This window comes from Oncorhynchus gorbuscha, linkage group LG01 (genome assembly GCF_021184085.1).
Source record: "Oncorhynchus gorbuscha isolate QuinsamMale2020 ecotype Even-year linkage group LG01, OgorEven_v1.0, whole genome shotgun sequence".
Classification (NCBI taxonomy): domain Eukaryota; kingdom Metazoa; phylum Chordata; class Actinopteri; order Salmoniformes; family Salmonidae; genus Oncorhynchus; species Oncorhynchus gorbuscha.
Genome location: NC_060173.1, coordinates 92395609 through 92420133, shown reverse-complemented (window position 1 = coordinate 92420133; position 24525 = coordinate 92395609). Strand labels below are relative to the sequence as shown.

Below are 24525 nucleotides of genomic sequence, written 5' to 3'. Positions count from 1 at the left end.
TACATAAACTACATAAATGTACTACATAAAACAAATACATTGCCTCTTAGCGTGCTGATAGGAGTTAAATTCTTACATATACACACTCATTGCTTTCATAAACTATTGAAATTGGAGAACATAAACGTATGCATGTTGTGATAAGTTTTCTAACACTAATGGTACTTAATCAACAAAGTATACATAAAACTAAGTAGTCTCACATTTCATCAAAATATGTCCGTCTTTCCCAGAGAGACCTTTTCTCTTGCAACATCTCTCTCAGAGAAGAGGTTAACTCCTGCAAAGACTGACTGGTTAAGGCTAAGTGTTCGGTTATTTTTGACTAGTGTACTTTCAGTGATTTTAAATGTATGTATTGAGAAACTTTATGAACTGTGAATAATATTCAGATACTCAGGTGGTCTTGGCAAACTTTCCCTCCATGTTCATTGTGTTGTGTTCTCAGGGGGACCTTGGCTCTAGGGTTAGAAACCTTCGCTTCATTACCATATAATTACATAGTCATGTCAGTGTGTATGTTTGCATCATGACAACACACTAACAAAAGCCTGCTATCATAAATAGCTCTATTGTGTGACAGAATTACAGTATATCTCGAGCCAGCCTCTTTCTGCCAGCATATCTGACACTCAAGCCTGCATAAAGTGTGGCATGCAGCTCTTTACCTCAGCCGAAACCTTCTGACATGTTGACCACACCAAAATAAATGTACACATATGTACATGTTATTCAATCATTGACACCCACACTGCTCACACGTGTCAATGAGCATCTGCGTAGCCAGGCGCTAAAATATAACTTCTATAACGTTCTATTTGTGACGCTTGACACGCTGTAAGTCACACCTCTCCCTCTTCCTCATTGGTTTTTAGGAGCATATACCCACGTGGGTGATTAAAAGATGAACTGAGGTCCACACTCCAGTCCAGTTGGTGGTGATAATGTACCTTAAAGTTGGTTGCCGACCGCCATATAAAGTCCAAAGAAGAAGAAGAAGAAGAAGAAGCCTGAAGGAGGAGGGATTCCTAGAAACTAACTTGGTTTACCCTTTTATCTGTGGATTAATTGTCGGAGTAGAGGACCTTGTGCATTTCAGGTAAAATAACGACCCAATGTTTATATCCCAGGACAAATTAGATAGCAACAGCAAGCTAGATAGCTAAATTACCATACATGTTTAATGCTTTCCGACCTGTTCCCAAATTAATATAGTTGGTTAAGAGTTTGTTTTAATATTTCAACCTGCGTGTCCTGATCGCGTCTGGTGTGGATGGACAAAATCAAGATGCGCACGATGGTGCATGTGCGGTCTAGTCAGCATGTTAGCCATAAAATCCAAATGAGGCTGAACCCTGACACACATTTCCTAACTCCTGCCTAGGTCTGCAACAATTATCGTGTAACAGTGTAACTGACAATTATGAACATTGGGCCTCAGGACTACCTGACATGATGACTCCTTGCTGTCCCCAGTCCACCTGGCCGTGCTGCTGCTCCAGTTTCAACTGTTCTGCCTTATTATTATTCGACCATGCTGGTTATTTATGAACATTTGCACATCTTGGCCATGTTCTGTTATAATCTCCACCCCACATAGCCTTGTTCCTCTCTAGGTTTCTTCCTAGGTTTTGGCCTTTCTAGGGAGTTTTTCCAAGCCACCGTGCGTCTACACCTGCATTGCTTGCTGTTTGGGGTTTTAGGCTGGGTTTCTGTACAGCACTTTGAGATATCAGCTGATGTATGAAGGGCTATATAAATTAATTTGATTTTAATTTGATTTGGACAATAACCATATGTTAATTTTAGGGTGCAGAGCAAAGGAGAGAGAGAAGGGGTACGGATGGAGGTATGGAGGGAGAGAGGGGGAAGAAAGACAGGGTAAGCAGGGAGAGATAAGGGAGAGCACATTTTTGACTGCGCTCTACAGGGATGGTTTCCTATATATTTCTCAGTGTGTTTTGGTTTCCACACCAAACCTCCTTAACCATGGCTGCCAGTCTGACATTTTGTTGGTGGTAGGCAGGAAGGGGTGGAATCCCCTAATCCTCTCTGCTGACAGAGAGGTTTACAGACACAGAATGTGTTTTATTACCCCGTTTTTTGTGCCAACAGACTGGCTGTCCGACCTGGCGCATGTTCAGTAAGACATTGCAACGTTCTGTATTGTATAGTACATGTATGTAAACACACACACATATACAGTACATGGAGACAGACGCATACACACAAACACACTGAGTATACAAACCATTAAGAACACCTGCCCTTTCCACTACATAGACTGACCAGGTGAAAGCTATGATTATTATTATTATTATTATCCCTTATTGATTTCACTTGTTAAATCTACTTCAATGTAGATGAAGGGGAGGAGAAAGGTTATAGAAGGATTTTTAAGACTTGAGACATTGTCTATGTGTGTCTATATTCAGAGGGTGAATGGGCAAGACAAAATATTTAAGGTGCCTTCGAACGGGGAATGGTAGTAGGTGCCAGGCGCACCAGTTTGTGTCAAGAATTGCAATGCTGCTGGGTTTTTTCACGCTCAACAGTTTTCTGTGTGTTTCAAGAATGGTCCACCACCCAAAGGACATCCAGCTAACTTGACACAACTGTGGGAAGCATTGGAGTCAACATGGGCCAGCATCCCTGCGGAACGCTTTCGACACCTTGTAGAGTCCATGCTCCGACGAATTGAGGCTGTTCTGAGGGTTAAAGGGGGTGGTGCAACTCAATATGAGGAAGTTGTTCCTAATGTATGGTATACTCTGTACAGTACACACACTACCTGACAGACAGATACAAAGCGCATACTCTTAGCCCAACAAGTGTGACTTGCATGAGAGTGGGCAATGCCAAACCAGAAGACAAGCACTGCTTGTCTTTACTATCATGAGTTTTGTGGTTCTTGGGACAAAACAATGACATTTATTTTCATGTCAACATAGACAGTTTGAATGGGCATTGAATCAGTGCTTGGTGTGAAGGAGCCCATGGACAGGGAGCAGCCCTGAGTGACACTGACAGACTCAGTCTACACTGTTTGTTATTCTGACCTCCGCCTTTAGCCGTCAGTCTGTCTAGGTTGCCGCAGCACTGAACTGTCTGACTGCAGTGTTTAGTCTGGACATTACAAAGAGGCTTAAGTGATCCACTGTCTCCACTCCCTCTCCTCTCTCTGTCCTCTCTCATCTACAAGCATAAACGGGAGGAGAGGTTGAGATAAGGCAATAGAGGACACAGAAAGGGGAGAAGAGCGATTGAAGAGCTGACTGGCTATAGAGGAGTTCAATGAGAATTCACACAGAGGTGGAGAAGAGTAACGTGGAATTTGGAGATAGAGAGTAATATGTTAAGTGACAGCATTCAAAACAGATATCTGCAATGACAAAGCTTGTCTATTTGTGTGTGTATGCTGTGTATGCTGTGTATGCTGTGTATGCTGTGTATGCTGTGTATGCTGTGCGTGTGTAGGTTGCAAAGCAGTGACACACACTGCCCCCCCCCCCTCACAATCATCACCCCACAGCTCTGCTGACCACATTGGGGAGGGCGACAGGACAACAAAGGGCGGGGGCGGCGAAGGGAGGGGGTGTTGGGGATTAGTGATGATTTGCTCCCTGCTTCCCTCCTTTTTAAAATCTGTATGGAGGATGCCCTAAACCCCACCCCCTACCCCCTGAGCCCCTCCCCTATCCCCTCCCCCCTGGCCTGTGTGTGTGAGCAGATCTTCCACCTGACAGAATGCTGAGCTGAGAGGGATGGACAGAGCTAGCCTGTACAGAGGAGCACAATGCCTGACTCACCCATCCACACTGGGGCTACTCTGGATGGGACAACATGCATGGAGCAGCCAGGAGAAAGCTAGGCCAGCCAAAGAGCGGAGAAGTGATTAGATTAGCCAGGCTTTCTCCATTTACAAATGAAAGACTGAGTAATACCGCTCAGCTTCAGATATCCTCTCACTACCTGTTTGCTACCAGGACCTGAGGCAGCACACACCCAGACACTTGTTGATGTGAATGTGTAGGTAGGGCACGTCTGAGACCGAGAGGGAAGGAGAGAGGTGAGAAAGAGAAAAAGAAGAGCTACATAAGTCAAGTTAGACAAACTTGCTGTATCTCAACTACACACAGAAACTCAGACATACACCCAGCGGCGATGCCACTGGGACAGAAAAAGTTTGACATGGAGCTATTACTGGGAGACGGCAATCCTGAAGATCCTAAGAGGGACAGGTCTAGGAGCTGTGTAGAGTTCTACCAGGTTAAAGTGAGTCAAAAACCAGACTACGTTACCTTACCTTACCTAATTGTTATTTTCTACCCTATGGACAAACTTGTTCATGCTTCGTAATGGGGTATAATTCAACAATGGTGGCAGGGGCCTTGGAAATGTGGGCTCAGGCATGTGTTTTTAGATGACGCGTGCGGTGAATAAGAAACCTGTTGATCCAGTCTGGCTCACTAGCTGTGGAATTTGTAGTGTTTCTTTTGGGTTAACATAGTTATCATGTGAAGTATTTTGTTCATTTCAGATAGATGGCTTTGGCTATCTTCTACCTCTAGACATGATATCCATAACATCATGTCAGCCTCAATTAATATTTGGCATATACAGTATCTTTGCCATACACTGTAATATGTGGTTCAGTGTTTCCTGTGACAATCTGTGACCTTGTGATGTACACTCAGTAGCCAGTTTATTAGGAACACCACCATGTTCACAAATGGTTTGCTACTACAGATACTGAGTCACGTGGCCATGGCTTGTTATATAGAGCAGGCAGACAGGCATTAAGGCATTCAGTTACTGTTCGATTGAACGCTAGAATGGACAAAAGGAGTGACCTAAGTGACTTTGAGCGTGATATGATCGTCGGTGTCAGGCGCGCCTGTTCTAATATCTCAGAAATGGCCGGCCTCCTGGGCTTTTCATGCACGACAGTGTCTGACGTTTACTGAGAATGGTGTAACAACTAATTGATGAGAGAGGTCGAAAGAGACTGGCAAGAATCGTGCAAGCTAACAGGCAGGACACAAACAGGCAAATAACGATGCAGTACAATAGTGGTGTGCAGAACGGCATAACGGAACGCACAACTCTTCGGTCCTTGTCACGGATGGGCTATTGCAGCAGACGACCACACCGGGTTCCGGTCCTATTAGCTAAAAACAAGAGGAAGTTGTTTCAGGGGCATGCCATCACCAACATAGGAAAATTGAGTGGAAATACTTTGCCTGGTCTGACGAATCCCGGTTCCAGTTGCGTCATGCTAGTGGCAGAGTCCGGATTTGGCGTAAACAACATCCTGCCTAGTGTCAATGGTACAGGCTGGTGGTGGTGTTGTAATGGTGTGGGGAATGTTTTCCTGGCACATGTTAGGTCCCTTGATGGGGTAGCAGGTAGCCTAGTGGTTAGAGCGATGGGCCAGTAACCGAAGGTTGCTGGATTGAATCCCTGAGCTGACAAGGTAAACATCTGTCATTCTGCCCCTGAGCCAGGCTGTTAATCCACTGTTCCCTGGGCACCGAAGACGTGGATGTCGATTTAAGGAAGCCCCCCAAACCTCTCTGATTCAGAGGGGTTGGGTTAAATGCGGAAGACACATTTCAGTTGAAGGCATTCAGTTGTACAACAGACTAGGTATCCCACCTTTGATACCAATTGAGCAACCCTTGAATACCACTACACCTTGTAGAATCAATTCCCAGAAGAATTCAGGCTGTTCTGGAGGCAAAGAGGTGTCCGACATGATACCAGATGGGTGTACCTCATAAACTGTCCGCTGAGTGTATATGACTATATGTACAGTATGTGACCGATTTGGTGCCGGTGCAGACATTTACCCAGAGCCCCATGACTATGGCAGTCTCTCTGATGGTAGTTCACAGGGTAATGAAACACCAGAGACCTATAATGTCAAAACCATGCTGGAGATGTTTTGTTTTGGAATTGATTAGCTATATATAGGTCCTTCTGTAGCTCAGTTGGTAGATCATGGCGCTTGTAACGCCAGGATAGTGGGTTCGATTCCCGGGACCACCCATACGTAGAATGTATGCACACATGACTGTAAGTCGCTTTGGATAAAAGCGTCTGCTAAATGGCATATATTATTATTATATATATTATATATTGACACCATGTGAGTACTAACAGTATAACACTGAGCAGGAGTGTTGGGGGGCATAAAACAGGAATGTGCTATAGGTCTTCCATACGTTTTACATTCCAGTAAACATTTACTATAAAGTAAATGTAAGTGTGGATTGCATGTGTTAATGCATGTGCATTGTCTCTCTATCTTACACACACACACACACACACACACACACACACACACACACACACACACACACACACACACACACACACACACACACACACACACACACACACACACACACACACACACACACACACACACACACCCTAATGTGTGTAGATAAACAAACACTCACACACACAACAAGTAGAGTGTATGGGGGGGGGTCCAATTGTTGCCTAATCAACAGGTGGCTAACACTAATACTGTAACAAATATTTCCCATGTATGGTCATTTTGTATCTCACTGTGGATTTACATTATATCTCACTAGACATATTTTATTATCTCCAACATCAGATTTGCTACTTTTTGCTGTTAATAAGGATCCGCCCCCTTTTTTAAAAAATTTCACCTAAAATGACTTACCCAAATCTAACTGCCTGTAGCTCAGGACCTGAAGCAAAGATATGCATAATATTGAAACCAATTGAAAGGAAACACTTTGAAGCTTGTAGGAATGTGAAATTAATCTAATAGAATATAACAAATTAGATCTGGTAAAAGATAATACAAAAAAAAACGTTTAAAATATTTTTTCTGTACCATCATCTTTCAAATGTAAGAGAAAGGCCATAATGTATTATTCCAGCCCAGGTGCAATTTAGATTTTGGCCACTAGATGACAAAAGTGTATGTGCAAAATGTTATACGGATCCAATGAACCATTGTATTTCTGTTCAAATTGTTGTATCAAGACTGCCCAAATTTGCCCCTTATTTTTTAAGGAACACAGTCCGGCTTTAAATGTGCTCTTGAAAGTTGAAATAGTAGAATGCACAAGGTGCAATTTCTAAATTGGGTAGTGCATTATCAGTTCCTCTTGTCATGTTAGTCATTGCATAGAGCTATGTATAAATAGAAATGTCCAGATCAAGTAGCTCATGTCAGCAAACCTTTTTTAATTTAGGTTTTTTAGCCCATAGATATTGTTGTAATTTTTGTTGTCACTCAAATATCACATGAATACACATTAGACATTGAAAAATGTATAGAATTGCAAGAAAATGTGCTTTAAAACTGAAAAATGTTCTTTGCACCCATGACAAAGTGTTTAGAATTGCAGAAAATAAGCTTTAAACCTGCAAAATTCTCTCCACCAACAAAAGGGGTGTGAAAGGTTTGTGTGGCGCGTGCATGCAGGGGGGAGCAGGATGTTCCCTAATGCCAGAAGGGGGGCCCCGAGTGGAAAAAATCTGGGAACCCCTGTTTTAAGGGCATTATGCGAGAACACTCATTCCATTCACCTAGCCGATTTTAGTCAGGCGCCAGCCGAAACAGGGCATGCAGAAGCCTTTACACTGTACCACTCAGAGGGGGGTATGTGGTTTAGATGTCTCAATGACCCTGTGTTTTCAGTTTAAGGAGGAGGTGAACGATGAAGGTATGGGAACAATGGAGGTATGGGGGGATAATAGAGTTAATGATGAAATGGGCTCTGACAACTTTTGGACAACAACTTTGAGGACTCTGATGGAGAGCAGAGAGAGGGGCAAGAAGCTGGAGTGGGAGAGAATGGAGGGGTGTGGGGGGGTGTGGAGAGGACCTCCCTCTGCTGTTCAACTGCCCTCACAGATGTCCTGAAGACAACACGAGTCAACATGACTACCTGTTGTGACACAGGCCACTGGAGAAATGGAGAAATACTATCCAGTCCAGTGATGGGCAACTTTAATTGGGGTGGGGGCCACAAAAAATTTGAACTTATCATGAGGGGCCGCAGTTGCTTGCGGGTCTGAGTACCCACATCCACCCCCCATCTCACATTTTTGTGGCCGCCCTCTTGACAGCGGAGATGAGAATAAATTAGAGTACATTTTGTGCAGTTCTACAAATTTTGTCATGGGGTGGAGAGGAAAATTAGATGTTTTACAGCTAATGCCCTGCAATTCTACACATTTTGCCATAGGATGGAGCGAAATGTTTACATTTTTAATATGATATCTGAGTGAGACTGACTATCAAAATCAATGGTGGCCCCTCGGCTGGTAATTCGACCATGATAAGTTTAGAGTTTAGTGGCCAGCTAACTTAGCAATCTAAAAATGTTTTGCTGACATGGGCTAATTGACTATCAGTGACTGACATAACAACAGAAAAACTGATGATGCACAACCAAATTTTGAAATTGCACCTGGTGAATTCTACTATTCTAACTCGCAACACTAAGTTGAGACCCAGAGTTGGGGTCTCAATTTACTGTTGCGAGCTGCCAGATGCTCAACCCTGATCTAGTCAATTTTAGATCTTTCATTCTTTCTTTGCAACATGATCTAGAGGTCAGATTGAACAATTAGACACTAAAGAATGAGGAAGAGGGGTATGATGTTTCTAACTGTGGTTTGGTTTCAATAACTCACACAGTTGTCTTCTATATCTGTTGCTCTGGAAATATTACTCTGGGGCCGATGTCGGTGGGATTGTTTCCACATCGTAGTTGGAATGTTGTGAGCCAAGCTGCTTCAAGATGGCCAAATACATTAGCTGGTTTAGTTGGGCTCTCTGGGTTGCTCCACCTCCCAAGCCATCCATGAAGCAATTAGGTCATTAGGTTGGTTGGGCCACGGTGGCTTCTGCAACTGGGACTCCTGGCTGGGGAATACGGTAGTAAAAATAATACTTATTCTGTTTTAAGCATTAAACCTCCCGCTGTGTGAAACTTCCCTTGCCAGCCTAGAAGGCAGTTCATTCAGTGTCAATTTCTTAAAAATTGAACATAACTGACTTTCATGTGCACTTTTGCAGAATTCAGAGAGAGAGCAGAGAATACAGTTTTCCTTCAAGCACTGGAGCATCTGGTTCATCCAGTTATACTGTTCCATTCTGGGATGTGGCAGATGATGGAGGACAGACAGGACAGCGGGAAGGAGAAAATAGAGACATTTTTATTGAACACAGCAACATTTTGTGGGAGAGAGGGAAATCTTGTTTCAGAGTCTGAAGCCAACCAAAGAGAAGAGAACAACATTAGGTGGTTTATAATTCCTTCAACGGTTCAATGATTAATTAATTACCATATAACCATATTGCTGACAGTTTTATGTTTACATGGACAGTTGCTTGCTGAGATGCTATATGACTAATTACTTTGCTGTAATTTATTTGCTTTCAAAGCATGTAAAAGCAAGTTGCTTTGTATCGGGGTGCTTTGTGTCATGATGTCAATTCAATCTCTGAAAGCCAACATAACACAGTGTCTCGATTTGACAAATAATCCCTGTACTGTGCCATGGTTTAAATATTTGTTGGTTTTCCCTTTTCTTCTTAGTCATCTGATTGACACTGCAGATAAATCCTATGGTCAGTTCTTCTGCTGACAGGCAGATTTAAAATGTACAGATATTGTGACAATTGTGCTAGTACGAACTCGTGCTAGTACGAGCAACTGACCCAGTCCACAGACGAACCTAAATAGTCATCCAGCAGGTGATCCCAATAAGCCCAATCAGGGTCACCTGGATACTAGAAGGAACCCAAGGGTGCTCTCCAGTGGCAACCTCAGGTAGTACACTCAATGGTGATCCTGACCTGTGACAGGACCACCCCCCCCCCTCAAGGAACAACTCCCGACGTTCCACCAGGGGTAGCTGAATGTTGACGGAAGTCCCAAATGAGTCCGGAGTCCAAAATGTCCTGGGCCAGAACCCAGGAACCTTCCTCAGGCCTGTAACTCTCCCAGTCCATGAGATACTGAGTGCCTTGCCAGAATTATAGACTGGAGAGGATGCATCACACCGTGTAGGCTGGCTGTCATGCGAGGCGGAGGTGGAGGCCGAGTGGCCAGAACCAGAGGACTGAACACCACAGGCTTGAGTCTGGAGATGTGGTAGGTGGGATGAACCCTCATAGACCAGGGAAGACTAAGGCGATAGGCGACTGGATTGATGCGTCGTAGAACCTTGAATGGACCAACGTACCTGGGAGCCAACTTCCTAGATTCCACACGTAGAGGGAGATTCCTAGTAGACAACCAGACCATCTGGCCTGGACTCAGGAGGGGACTCGGACGGCGATGACGGTTGCCCTGTCGTTGAACCCGAGCTGAGGACCTCAGGAGCGCTGACCGAGCCCTCTTCCAGTTCCGGCGGACGGAACCGTCACTTCAATCTCTTGATCTGGGAACAGGGGGGGGCTGGTAACCGTACAACACCTGGAATGGTGGCAGGCCACTGGAGAGTGTTGTGTGCATACTCCACCCATGGAAGATGCTGACTCCAAATGGCGGGGTTGGTGAACACACAGCACTGTAAGGTTGTCTCCAGATCCTGGTTCACCTGCTCAGTTTGAACATTGGACTGAGGGTGATAACCTGAGGACAGACTGGCTGATGACCCCAGAAGAGTACAGAATTCCCCCAAAAATCTGGAGGCAAACTGGGGGGCCCCGGTCGGAGACTATGTCCAGAGGAAGTCTGTGAAGGTGGAAAACATGCTGAATACTAGCTGAGCTAGAGCGGAAAGTCTGCTGCCTCCCAATTGTATCGGCTCCTCTAAAGGATATGAAGGAGAACCATAGCCGAATTGAGAACCCTGCCAGGGTACAGGACAAGCAGGCCCAGCATACAGCAGTGGAACAATTGAAGAATCGACTCCCTCAGCGGGGCCGGAAACACTGGAACCAACAAGGAACCCCTCCGTCCTCATGACCACGTTCCCGAAGCCGATTGTAAATCTGGATGGCCAATACGATAAGCTCCTCCAGAGTGTCAGGGTTGTCCTGGGAAGACAGTTCGTCCTTGAGAACCTCACTGAGTCCATTCAGAAAGACTGAGTAAAGTGCCTCTATATTCCAACCTCTCTCAGCGGCAGGCATCCAAAAGTCAATCAGCTACGCTCTGGCTGCCCTGCCGAATCGCAATGAATCTTTGAGCAGTGTTCCTGCCACTGATGGGGTGATCAAAAACCCTCATCTCCTGGGTGAAGCTTTGCCAATTGAAACAAATGTCTGATTGCTGCTCCCAGATAGCCGTGGCCCATGCCAGAGCCCGTCCGGAGAGCAAGGAGATGACATATGCCCCTCTGGAACGCTCAGTGGGAAACGTTGATGCCTGCAGCTCGAAGACCAATGAACATTGGAACAGGAACCCAGGATACCTCCCAGGATGCCCTTCATAGTGCTCCGGTGGGGAGGAAGATGATGAGCTGGTAGGAAGTGGAGGGTTAGAAACCGCCACAGGTGCAGCAGCAGCAGTTGCTCCCGTCTGTCCCATCTGCAGAGTGTACACAAGAGTTCCTAAATCCTCCGACAATTTCTTCAGCCGCGCCTCATGGTGACCAATCACTGTTCCATGGTGAGTGAGAGCCGACCGTAAGTGGTGGAGCTCGAAGTGTCCCTCGGACGACGGAGAAATCTCTGCTGGGTCCATTTTGTGGCCCAGGTCTACTGTGACAATGGTGCTAGTACGAACTTGGACCCACATGCAGAGAAACACAGCAGGCAGAGGTAAGGGTAAATCCAGAATATTTACTTAAGGTCTTCATAGCAAAACAACAACGCAATGGCACATGAGAACCCTGAACAAAACATGAGACCTGAGCAACTGACAAAGTCCACAGAGGAACCTAAATAGTCATCCAGCAGGTGATCCTAATAAGCCCAATCAGGGTCACCTGGATACTAGAAGTAACCCCAGGGTGCCCTCCAGTGGCAACCTCAGGTAGTACACGCAAGGGAGAACCTGACCTGTGTCAGATATATCATGTTTCGTCAGGGCTTCGTGTCTTTCTCTGGAGAGAAGTGGCAGAAAGCAAACCCTCGTCTCACATCCATCACACACAAGAAAGAGAGAATGACATTTATTTGCTTTATACCTCCTCTCTCATCTCCCTTTTTCTTCTGTCTTTTCATTTCTTCAATGTTATGAGAGGTAGGTGGTGTAAATAACTTAATGGAAAAAGTCATACCAGACTTGATACATATTAATCAAACAGGGTTTATTAAAAATAGCTTTCAAAAAAATAAAATAAAAATTTCATTATAATACAATATGCAAAAAAAATGCCGAAGCCGAAACAGCTTTTTATCGTCTTGAATGGCCTTTTCTATTCAAAATGTTGGAAGATTTCAACTTTTCAGCTGAAATAATAGATTTCATAAAAATATTATATAAATATCCTAAAGCAAAAATACACAAATAATATGTTATCTGATGAATTTGCTTTAGAAAGGGGCTCAAGACAGGGATGTCCTAGTTTCAGAATACTCTAAAATCGCAGGATATTAAATGTACATGGAAAAAATTTAAATAATGGCAACACAAAAAATAAATGGAATAACTCATGATCTACAGCTATTCTTTAAGTGGACCACAAACATATTAAATACTTAGAATTCTTAATAAGTGACAACAAACAACATGCAGAAAGAAAACTTTATCCCATTACACAACAACATGAAAGCAGATCTAATTAAAAGGAACAATCTTCCCAATCTTCCATGTGTAACTCTGTGTTGTCTGTTCACACTGCTATGCTTTATCTTCGCCAGGTCGCAGTTGTAAATGAGAACTTGTTCTCAACTAGCCTACCTGGTGAAATAAAAAAATGTAATAAACAAATCTTACATGTAGACTGGACCTAAGCACAGGCTAGATCTCTAAAAACATGTTTTCACTTTGTCATTATGGGTTATTGTGGGTAGATGGGAGCTTTTGATTTATTCTATAAGTCGAGGAGAATGAATACTTTCTGAAGGCACTGTGTCTCTTGTCTCCTAAATGTGACATGGATTTCTGTCATTACTTTTATCTGATAGGCTTCACAGTGCTTAAATTCCTATCTACCGGCTGCATTTTCACTTTATCATCACTACATGATAACAGAGCGCACATAGTCTTTCCACAAGTCTGTCTCATCTGTTGAGGAGGGAGGCAGAGATAGACTGAGGGGAGGGAGGGAAAGAAGCCCTGCTTCTCTTTTGAAAGAGTATATGGAGAGAAACATAGGGGCCTCTCCCTGATTATTAGAGCTATTTTTAGCATGTGAAGGTTTGTGGCTCCATTATTTCTCCTCAGGACCAGTTTTCCTGCTATGGCAACAAAAGATTTCATTAAATGTGGATGTTTAGCGTGCGTGTTTTTGGCACGAGTCCCACTAATAAATATAACTGTCCATTAGTCTCTCTTGTGACCATCTTCAAAGAGTCCCAGTGTTAGATTTCACCAGCCCACACATAGAGGCAGAGAGAGGTTGGACTCACTCTGTGGTGTTGAACTAATACTACCTGACTCAAACGTGACATACAGTACCAGTCAAAAGTTTGGACACAGCTACTCATTCAAGGGTTTTTCTATTTTCTACATTGTAGAATAATAATGAAGACATCAAAACTATGAAATAACACATGGAATCAAGTAGCCACCCTTTGCCTTGATGATAGCGCTGCACACTCTTGGCATTCTCACAACCAGCTTCATGAGGTAGTCACCTGGAATGCATTTCAATTAACAGGTGTGCCTTGTTAAAAGTTAATATCTTTCCTTCTTAATGTGTTTGAGCCAATCAGTTGTGTTGTGACAAGGTATGGGTGGTATACAGAAGATAGCCCTATTTGGTAAAAGACAGAGTCTATATTATGGCAAGGACAGCTCAAATAAGCAAAGAGAAATGACAGTCCATCATTACCTTAAGACATGAAGTTCAGTCAATCAGGAAAATTTCAAGAACAGAAAGAACAGTTTCTTCAAGTGCAGTCGCAAAAACCATCAAGCTCTATAATGAAACTAGCTCTCATGAGGACCACAACAGGAAAGGAAGACCCAGAGTTACCTCTGCTGCAGAGGATAATTTCATTCGAGTTACCAGCCTCAGAAATTGCAGCCCAAATAAATGCTTCACAGACTTCAAGTAACTGACACATCTCAATATCAATTAATCAGAGGAGACTACGTGAATCAGGCCTTCATGGTTGAATTGCTCCAAAGAACCACTACTGAAGGACACCAATAATAAGAAGAGACTTGCTTGGGCCAAGAAACACGAGTAATGGACATTAGACCAGTGGAAATCTGTAATGTGGACTGATGAGTCCAAATTTGAGATTTTTGGTTCCAACCGCCGTGCCTTTGTGAGACGCAGAGTAGGTGAACGGATAATCTCTCTTAACCAAATTAACCCAACCTCAACCCAATTGAGATGTTTTGGGATCAGTTGGACCGCAGAGTGAAGGAAAAGCAGCCAACAAGTGCTCAGCATATGTGGGAACTCCTTCAAGACTGTTGGAAAAGCACTCCAGATGAAGCTGGTTGAGAGAATGCTAAGAGTGTGCAAAGCTGTCATCAAGGCAAAGGGAGGGCACTTTGAAGAATCTAAATTCTAAACTATATTTTGATTTGTTTAACACTTTTTTTTGGTTACTACATGATTCCATATGTGTAATTTCATAGTTTTGATGTCTTTATTATTCTACAATGTAGAAAATAGTAAAAAAATAAAGAAGAACCCTTGAATGAGTAGGTGTGTCCAAACGTTTGACTGGTACTGTATATAAGAGACCCACTCATGCCCATCAGAACCCAAATAGATCTGTGTAGGCTTTTAGGTCTTACAGTCTCTTCTGCTCACACCCCCATAAAATTCATCTGCAGCACCAATGTCAACACACTCACACATTCTAAACGCAAAGAAAGACACATCTTGTATTCACATTCCAAGGTGCTCTGAGTGAATCCATCTCAAATTCCCACTCTATCTTTTCTTAACTGATAAACAAGGGATATCACCACCACCTAAGTCTTCCCAGAATCGGTAGCAGGTTGCTCTTTGAAAGCAGAAGCTCCTTTTCTGAAACCAAACCTTTTGATCCATCCATGAAGAGCATTACAAATCTTTGACCCTACTGACAGACAAATTGATTACAGCGCTAACTGTAACAAACAAACACAACACAGTCAATGTGCAATCAAATAAAGAATAATTAATTATAAAAATAAATAAAAAAACTTAAATAACGTCTGACAAACTTCAGTAATGTTTTTTTTTCTTATCTCTCGTGGACACACTATGTAAACATACTATATACATGTCATGATACAACTGGATGTGTGAGCTAACGAGTAGCATTAGTTCCGGTGCTTTGGACAAATCATGATTTCGCAGGTGTGTTAGCATCTTTCGAATATTGGAAGGGGAGGGGACATTTGGCCCATAGTCTTGCCCACAACTTGCAAAAAGAGGGGGATGGAGCTCTATGTTCCAGTTCCGATCCTCATTCTCTCCCTTCTCATAAAATCTTTCTGGCGTTCCACTAGCGACCCACCTCAACAACATCCGGTGAAATTGCAGAGCGTGAAATTCAAATTACAGAAATAGTTATATTTAATATTCATGAAAATACAACTGTCATACATCATAAAAAAGCTTCACTTCTTGTTAATCCAGCCGCTGTGTCAGATTTCAAAACGGCTTTACGGCGAAAGCACACCATGCGATTATCTGAGGACAGCGCCCCACACACAAAAGCATTAAAAACATTTTTCAACCAGGCAGGTTAACAATTGTTCAACCAGTCAGAAATAACAATAAAATAAATGCCTTACCTCTGAAGATCTTCTTCTGTTGGCACTCCAAAAGGTCCCAGCTGCATCACAAATGGTCCTTTTGTTCGATAAAGTCCTTCTTTATATCTCCCAAAACTCAGTTTAGCTGGCGCGCTTCATTCAATAATCCATCGGTTTCCCTCCTTCAAAATGCATACAAGATGAATCCCAAACGTTACCAATAAACTTCTCCAAACAAATCAAACAACGTTTATAATCAAACCTCAGGTACCCTAATATGTAAATAAACAATCAAATTTAAGACGGAGAATCATTATTGTCTTTACCGGAGATAAAAAACAAAGAACGCGCTCTCATCCATGCGCATGAAAACACTACAGCCAAAATGGGAGCCACTTAGAAAAACTACAAATTCTAGCTAATTTTTCCCAAAACAAGCCTGACACTCTTTCTAAAGACTTGACATCTAGTGGAAGCCATAGGAACTGCAATCTGGGAGGTTTTCCCTTCATATTAAACATGACAGCCATTGGAAACAGCGGTGGGCTGAATTATGTTTTTTTTCCCAGATGGTTTGACCGTGGGTTTTTACCTGCCATATGAGTTTTTATAAAATAAAAAAAGGATACAAGCACATTATTCCATCGGTCATTACCCCACCTTTAACAAAATGAGGCTCAAGATTCTGACAAGAAACAAGGTGCTCACTTTGTCCTGAGTGGTTACAGTGGACCAGTGCAGATATACTGTTATACTCACAGACATTATTTTAACAGTTTTAGAAACTTATACCGATTATATGCATATCCTAGCCTCTGGGCCTGAGTAACAGGCAGTTCACTTTGGGCACGCTTTTTTTTAGAAAGACTTGAAATTGGCATGGGAGCTACCTAGCTAGCAAGCTAGCAAGCTATCAAAGGTACACTAAGTTTGGGGTCACTTAGAAATGTCCTTGTTTTTGAAAGAAAGCACATTTTTGGTTCATTAAAATAACATCGAATTTATTAGAAATACAGTGTAGACATTGTTAAGTGACTTGTAGCTGGAAATGTCCGATTTAAAAAAAAAATGGAATATCTACATAGGCGTACAGAGGCATTTTATCAGCAACCATCACTCCTGTGTTCCAATGACACGTTGTGTTAGCTAATCCAAGTTGATCATTTTAGAAGGATACTTGATCATTAGAAAACCCTTTTGCAATTATGTTAGCACAGCTGAAAACTGTTGTCCTGATTAAAGAAGCAATAAAATTGGTCTTATTTAGACTATTTAGACTAGTTGAGTATCTGGAGCATTAGCATTTGTGGGTTTGATTACAGCCTCAAAATGGCCAGAAACAAAGACTTTCTTCTGAAACTTGTCAGTCTATTCATGTTCTGAGAAATAAAGGCTGTTCCATGCAAGAAATTGCCAAGAAACTGAAGATCTCATACAACACTGTGTACTACTCCCTTCGCAGAACAGCGCAAACTGGCACTAACCAGAATAGAAAGAGGAGTGGGAAGCCCCAGTGCACAACTGAACAAGAGGACAAGTATATTAGTGTTTAGTTTGAGAAACAGATGCCTCACAAGTCCTCAACTGGCAGCTTCATTAAATAGTACCCGCAAAACACCAGTCTCAATGTCAACAGTGAGGAGGTGACACCCTGGGATGCTGGCCTTCTAGGCAGAGTTGCAAAGAAAAAGCCATATCTCAGACTGGTCAATAAAAATAAAAGATTAAGATGGACAAAAGAACACAGACATCGGACAGAGGAAGATTGGAAAAAAGTGTTATGGACAGACCAATCTAAGTTTGAGGTGTTCGGATCACAAAGAAGAACATTTGTGTGAAGGAGAAAACATTAAAATATGCTGGAGGAGTGATTGACGCCATCTGTCAAGCATGATGGAGGCAATGTGATGGTTTGTGGGTGCTTTGCTGGTGGTAAAGTGGGAGATTTGTACAGGGTTAAAGGCATTTTGAAGAAAGAAGGCTATCACTCCATTTTGCAACGCCATGCCATACCCCGTGGATGGCGCTTAATTGGAGCCAGTTTCCTCCTACCACAGGACAATGACCCAAAGCACAGCTCCAAACTATACAATAACTATTTAGGGAAGAAGCAGTCAGTTGCTATTCTGTCTATAATGGCGTGTCCAGCACAGTCACCGAATTTCAACCCTATTGAGCTGTTGTGGGAGCAGCTGGACCATATGGTATGTAAGAAGTGCCCATCAAACCAATCCAACTTGTGGGAGGTGCTTCAGAGAGCATGGGGAGAAATCTCTTCAGATTACCTCAACAAATTGACAACTAGAATGTTGCAAGTGAAGGATTCTTTGACGACAGCAAAATTTGAAGGACACAATTATTATTTATAACCTTGTCAACGTCTTGACAATATTTACTATTCATTTTGCAACTTATTTCATGTATGTTTTCATGGAAAACAAAGATATTTCTAAGTGACCCCAAACTTTTAAACTGTAGTGTAGATAACTGGTTAATTTCATCCAAAAATAGACCAACCTAGTTCTCAATGTTTAAAAAAATGACTGTACCTGTACCTGGCTAATTCATTTGACCATGTTTTATGCTGTTTTAGTCCACACAACACATTTTTGTGTGTGTGTGTGTGTGTGTGTGTGTGTGTGTGTGTGTGTGTGTGTGTGTGTGTGTGTGTGTGTGTGTGTGTGTGTGTGTGTGTGTGTGTGTGTGTGTGTGTGTGTGTGTGTGTGATTACATTGGAGAGGGTTGGTTCTGGGATGTAAGATGGAAAAACTTCAACACTGTAATTCTGCTTTTATTTCTGTCCCTACACAGTAAATGGGCAAAGCTAGCAGTGCATTCTCATTAAAACACACACACACCATGCCTTTTAATACCATCCAAACCACGCCTTCCCGCTCCTCTTGCTGGTTAACAAACCCACAACGGAACAGAATGCCGTAAAATTACAACTCTTCAGAACCGCTCCCTCACCATTGAACGTGATTCTTTCTGCTCCTGTCCTGTACACAGTGCCACAGCTTAGATATATTGTATCCACTTAAATATATTGTATCCATATTATGTGAAGTTTTTTTCCAGACCAGCACTACCACAACTGATTTAAAATGATCAACTATTCATGGTTCATCCTTCAGTTAGAAGGTGTGTTAGTTGTCCAACCCTGGCGTACATTTACCAAAGAGTATGGATACGTCTAGCCAACCACTCAGCCTGACCACCTCACCAAACCTTCCACCGTCTGTCCTCTGAGTGAAGTCAGGGGTGACCTTTGTCTAATGATCCTGACCCCTGCTGGAATGCAGGGCTTGACCCTTCACCCCTGAGAGGATGATAAGAGGTCCCTGGCGCTGATGGCAGCTCACACACACATAGTGCTCAAACGTTAGTGCTGACGTACAAAGCCATCACCAGTGATAAGCCAGCCTGCCATAGATAAACACACTCCTATACTATCCTCTCTCTTCTAAATGGTCAAGATTAGCCTGACTTTGTTGGCTACTTGTCTTGACTGTCCTAACAGAGAGCAAGTGCGGTCATGCATACCTGGCTGTATGAAAACCTCTGTGGTCACTCTACTGTCAGTGACATGCCAGGACAGATAGGGCTATGGCTTTTGGTGTTTGGTGTAGCAATAGCAATATAGAGGACATTTCCTGAACTTTCCCCTCCCCCAGACCCCATTTAATTTCTACCTTGCTTCCCAAAACTAATGATTGCATTGCCTCATTAATTGGTCAATTTCACTCTGTGGCTCAGAGGCTGCTCCCTTAAACATAGGACCTCCGGGCTTACATTTAGTCAAATAAATCATCACACCCACAACAGGTCCTGGGTTATCCCCTGTTCCGTTTATCCGTCTCCTCTAACACCAGGTTGACCCCTCTGTGAAACCAAAACAGTCGGCCATTCCACCCCTAGGGGATGACATAAACCGAATCACTGCATCGTCATAGAGCCTGTCCTCTCTGGTCTGTGCAGTGTACACACACACGGATGCTCTCTACCAACGAGCACAGTCAGTAATTAGAATAGCCAGCTCTCTAGGTAGTGTAGTTTATCAGATTAGCTGAGGGAGGGGCAGAGTGTGCGTGTCCACAGGAGAGCAGATGTGATAGGCAGACAGGCTAAGACTGTCTGACTCTCCCTGTCCCTGTGTTTGACTGACTGACTGTCCCTCTGTGTCTATGTCTATGACTGTCGGCCAGACTGCCTGTGTCCCTCTGTCTCTCTCTGTAATTATGCCCGTCTGTCTCCTGCATTTGGAAAGTATTCAGACCCCTTGACTTGTTACAGCATTATTCTAAAATGGATTAATAAAAAAAATGTTTCATCGATCTACACATAATACCCAATAATGACAAAGCAAAAACAGGTTGTTAGAAATAAAAAACTGTAATTTCACATTTACATAAATATTCAGTAATATTATACTAATATTCACTAATACTCAGTACTTTTTTGTTGCACCTTTGGCAGCGATTACAACCTTGAGTCTTCTTGGGTATGATGCGACAAGCTTGGCACACCTTTATTTTGGAAGTTTCTCTCATTTTTCTCTGCAAGTCATCTCAAGCTCTGCCAGGTTGGATGGGGAGCATTGCTACACAGCTATTGTCAGGTGTCTCCAGAGATGTTCTATCGGTTTCAAGTCCGGGCTCTGGCTGGGCCACTCAAGGACATTCAGAGACTCGTCCCGAAGCCACTCCTGCATTGTTTTGGCTGTGTTCTTAGGGTCCTTGTCCTGTTGGAAGGTGAACCTTCGCACCCACTCTGAGGTCCTGAGCACTCTGGAGCAGGTTGTCATCGTTGAACTCTTGGCCTGAATGCCAAGCATCATGTCTGGAGGAAACCTACGGGGAAGCATGGTGGTGGCAGCACAGAGTACTTTGCTCTGTTCATCTTTCCCTCGATCCTAACTAGTCTCCCAGTCCCTGCTGTTGAAAATCATCCTCACAGCATGATGCTGCCACTACTAATGCTGCAGACATGTTTTGGTACCCATCCCTAGATCTGTGCCTCGACACAATCCTGTCTCAGAGCTCTACGAACAATTCCTTTGACCTCATGTCTTGGTTTTTGCTCTGACATTATATAGACAGGTGTGTGCCTTTCCAAATCATGTCTAATCAATTGAATTTGCCACAGGTGGACTCCAAGTTGTAGAAACATTTCAAGGATGATCAATGGAAACAGGATGTATCTGAGCTCAATTTTGAGTCTCATAGCAAATGGTCTGAATACTTATGTAAAAAGGGTATTTCAGTTTTTATTTTTTCTTAAAATGCAAAAATAAAAATACAACTGTTTTTACTTAGTCATTATGGGGTATTGTGTGTAGATTGATGAAAAAATAAAATATTGAATCAATTTTAGAATAAGGCCATAATGTAACAAAATGTGGAAAAAGTCATGGGATCTGAATATTTCCTGAATGCACTCTATCTGTCTGTAAGAGGCTAACCCATGGTAAACCCATAGACCCTTTCTCCCAGATTATTGTTTTTGACCAACAAACTCATAAACCCACAGTCTCTGTTTTGTTCTGTTTGTCTCTGTGTGTATCTCTGCCTCCTCTATGGTCACTTCAACCACAAGCCCTGTCTTTCCCTCAGTCTCCATTCTCCTTCTCAGTCTGTATCTACATCTCTCTCCTCCAAATCTCCCATGACTAACTCTTATCCTGGCTTCTCGGCCACAATGTTTAAAGAAGCATTAAGAGGCCGAGAGAGAAATAGAGACTGCGGCAGGGTGATGTTGACATTTCTGCCTTTCATTTTCTTCCCGGTGTTTGTCACTGGGGATTCAGACTAGGAATGATTGAGGGGAAAATGTCCCTATTTTTGGGACTGAGATGGGGATTCAGAGCTTTCCAAAGTGGAGAGTTCCCATTCCCAAAGCGGATGCTGTCTGTCTGTCTGTCTGTCAGATCCCAGCGCCTGCTCTCTGCCCAAACCCTAAAAAACAACCTCTGAACCTTTCATCTTCTCCTGTATGTCAGCCAGACCAACCTTTCCTCTCCTTTCGCCCCTCTCTGAGAAGTGTATATGGCATCAGGTTCAGTGTCAACATTCTGATCCAATTCTGTAACATCAACCTACTTGACAGTAAGGGTGTGGATGTCGAGGGAAGTATTTGATAAGATAAAATTACATATTTTTATGTGGCAGGTATTTAAGAAACATGCTGTCTTCTTTTAATCATTGCTTATAAACGATAAGATGAGAAGATCGTATGCCAGCAGTTGGTTTATATAGAAAGAATGTCAGGCTTGGAAAAAATACCAGGTCAATAGTAATTTTCTCTTACTGAAATAGATAATTGTTCAACTCCATACCTTCCCCAGGTTTGGTTTCCAAACACTCACCAGACCTTGTCGGAGAATGGTCTTTGTCGCTCTTCAAAGCAAATGTCAGATGACATTCAAGAACCACATATTGATTCTTGTTTCTAGGGAGAATCCCTGATGCAATTAAACTCCCTTTCCCCTTGAACTGATAATGACCGAGGGAGGCACAGACCATGAGGTGTATATCATATTGTTGCTGTGCCAACTAGGGAACTAGACTAGACACTATGATAAATAGTCAGCCGCAACACTTGCAGATGTGGTATCTTCAAAAAAGGCTTAATTTTGGAACAATATCAAGGCCTAATAGTCATAGGCTATTCTGTGACTCAAGTGACTAGTCTATACCAGCGCCATAGGCCTACTGTCTTTCACGACTCATGAGTGAAGTGAGAAACACATTACCTATGCCACACCAAAACATGGTCCGCCACTGGCAACTCAAACCACATTTTTTATTTATTTTTATTTTACCCCTTTTTCTCCCCAATTTCGCTACTATCTTGTCTCATCGCTACAACTCCCGTACGGGCTCGGGAGAGACGAAGGTTGAAAGTCATGCGTTCTCCGATACACAACCCAACCAAGCCGCAATGCTTCTTAACACAGTGTGCATCCAACCCGGAAGCCAGCCGCACCAATGCGCCGGAGGAAACACCGTGCACCTGGCCACCTTGGCTAGCGCACACTGCGCCCAGCCCGCCACAGGAGTCGCTGGTGCGCGATGAGACAAGGACCGACCAAGCCCTCCCTAAACCAGGTGACGCTAGGCCAATTGTGCGTCGCCCCACGGACCTCCCGGTCGCGGCCGGTTACGACAGAGCCTGGGCGCGAACCCAGGGACTCTGATGGCACAGCTGGCGCTGCAGTACAGCTCCCTTTACCACTGCGCCACCCGGGAGGCCCCTCAAACCAAATTTCTAACACACTTCACTTGTGTAGTTTTGGTTTATCCACTGAGACATGCTTTTCATGGGAACAAACAAAAACCAGGTCACATGGTTAGCAGATGTTAATGCGAGTGTAGCGAAATGCTTGTGCTTCTAGTTCCGACAATGCAGTAATAACCAACGAGTAATCTAACTAACAATTCCAAAACTATTACCTTATACACACAAGTGTAAAGGGATAAAGAATATGTACATAAAGATATATGAATGAGTGATGGTACAGAGCGGCATAGGCAAGATGCAGTAGATGGTATCGAGTACAGTATATACATATGAGATGAGTGTGTAAACAAAGTGGCATAGTTTAAGGTGGCTAGTGATACATGTATTACATAAAGATGATATAGAGTACAATATATACGTATACATATTAGATGAATAATGTAGGGTATGTAAACACTATATTAAGTAGCATTGTTTAAAGTGGCTAGTGATATATTTTACATCAATTCCCATTATTAAAGTGGCTGGAGTTGAGTCGGTGTGTTGGCAGCAGCCACTCAATGTTAGTGGTGGCTGTTTAACAGTCTGATGGCCTTGAGATAGAAGCTGTTTTTCAGTCTCTCGGTCCCAGCTTTGATGCACCTGTACTGACCTCGCCTTCTGGATGATAGCGGGGTGAACAGCCAGTGGCTCGGGTGGTTGTTGTCCTTGATGATCTTTATAGCCTTCCTGTGACATCGGGTGGTGTAGGTGTCCTGGAGGGCAGGTAGTTTGCCCCCGGTGATGCGTTGTGCAGACCTCACTACCCTCTGGAGAGCCTTATGGTTGTGAGCCTTATGTTGTTGTTTGACGCAATGCGAAACATATCCCAGTCCATGTGATGGAAGCAGTCTTGGAGCGTGGAATCAGATTGGTCGGACCAGCGTTGAACAGACCTCAACGCGGGAGCTTCTTGTTTTAGCTTCTGTCTGTAGGCAGGGAGCAATAAAATGGAGTCGTGGTCAGCTTTTCCCGAAAGGAGGGCGGGGGAGGGCCTTATATGCGTCGCGGAAGTTAGAATAGCAATGATCCAAGGTTTTACCATCCCTGGTTGCGCAATCGATATACTGATACAATTTAGGGAGTCTTGTTTTCAGATTAGCCTTGTTAAAATCCCCAGCTACAATGAATGCAGCCTCAGGATATGTGGATTCCAGTTTGCAAAGAGTCAAATAAAGTTTGTTCAGAGCCATCTGTGTCTGCTTGGGGGGAATATATACGGCTGTGATTATAATCGAAGAGAATTCCCTTGGTAGATAATGCGGTCGACATTTGATTGTGAGGAATTCTAAATCAGGTGAACAGAAGGACTTGAATTCCTGTATGTTGTTGTGACCACACCACGTCTCGTTAACCATAAAGCATACGCCCCCGCCCCCCTTCTTACCAGAAAGATGTATGTTTCTGTTGGCGCGATCCG

The 24525-nt window shown here is 43.2% G+C and overlaps 1 protein-coding gene across 2 annotated transcripts in view; it reads left to right on the top strand.

Annotated features, from left to right (window-relative positions):
* Nucleotides 1-24525, top strand: part of LOC124045955 (rho GTPase-activating protein 20-like) — a 119674-nt gene that overhangs the window by 40680 nt on the left and 54469 nt on the right. The window contains exon 1 of one of the 2 annotated variants that reach the window (XM_046365820.1): nt 975-1099. The exons of the other annotated variant lie outside the window; for it this stretch is intronic. The gene's annotated coding sequence lies outside the window, so the exon portion shown is untranslated. Of the gene's footprint in view, nt 1-974; nt 1100-24525 lie in introns of those variants that run through there. 2 annotated transcript variants of the gene reach the window in all.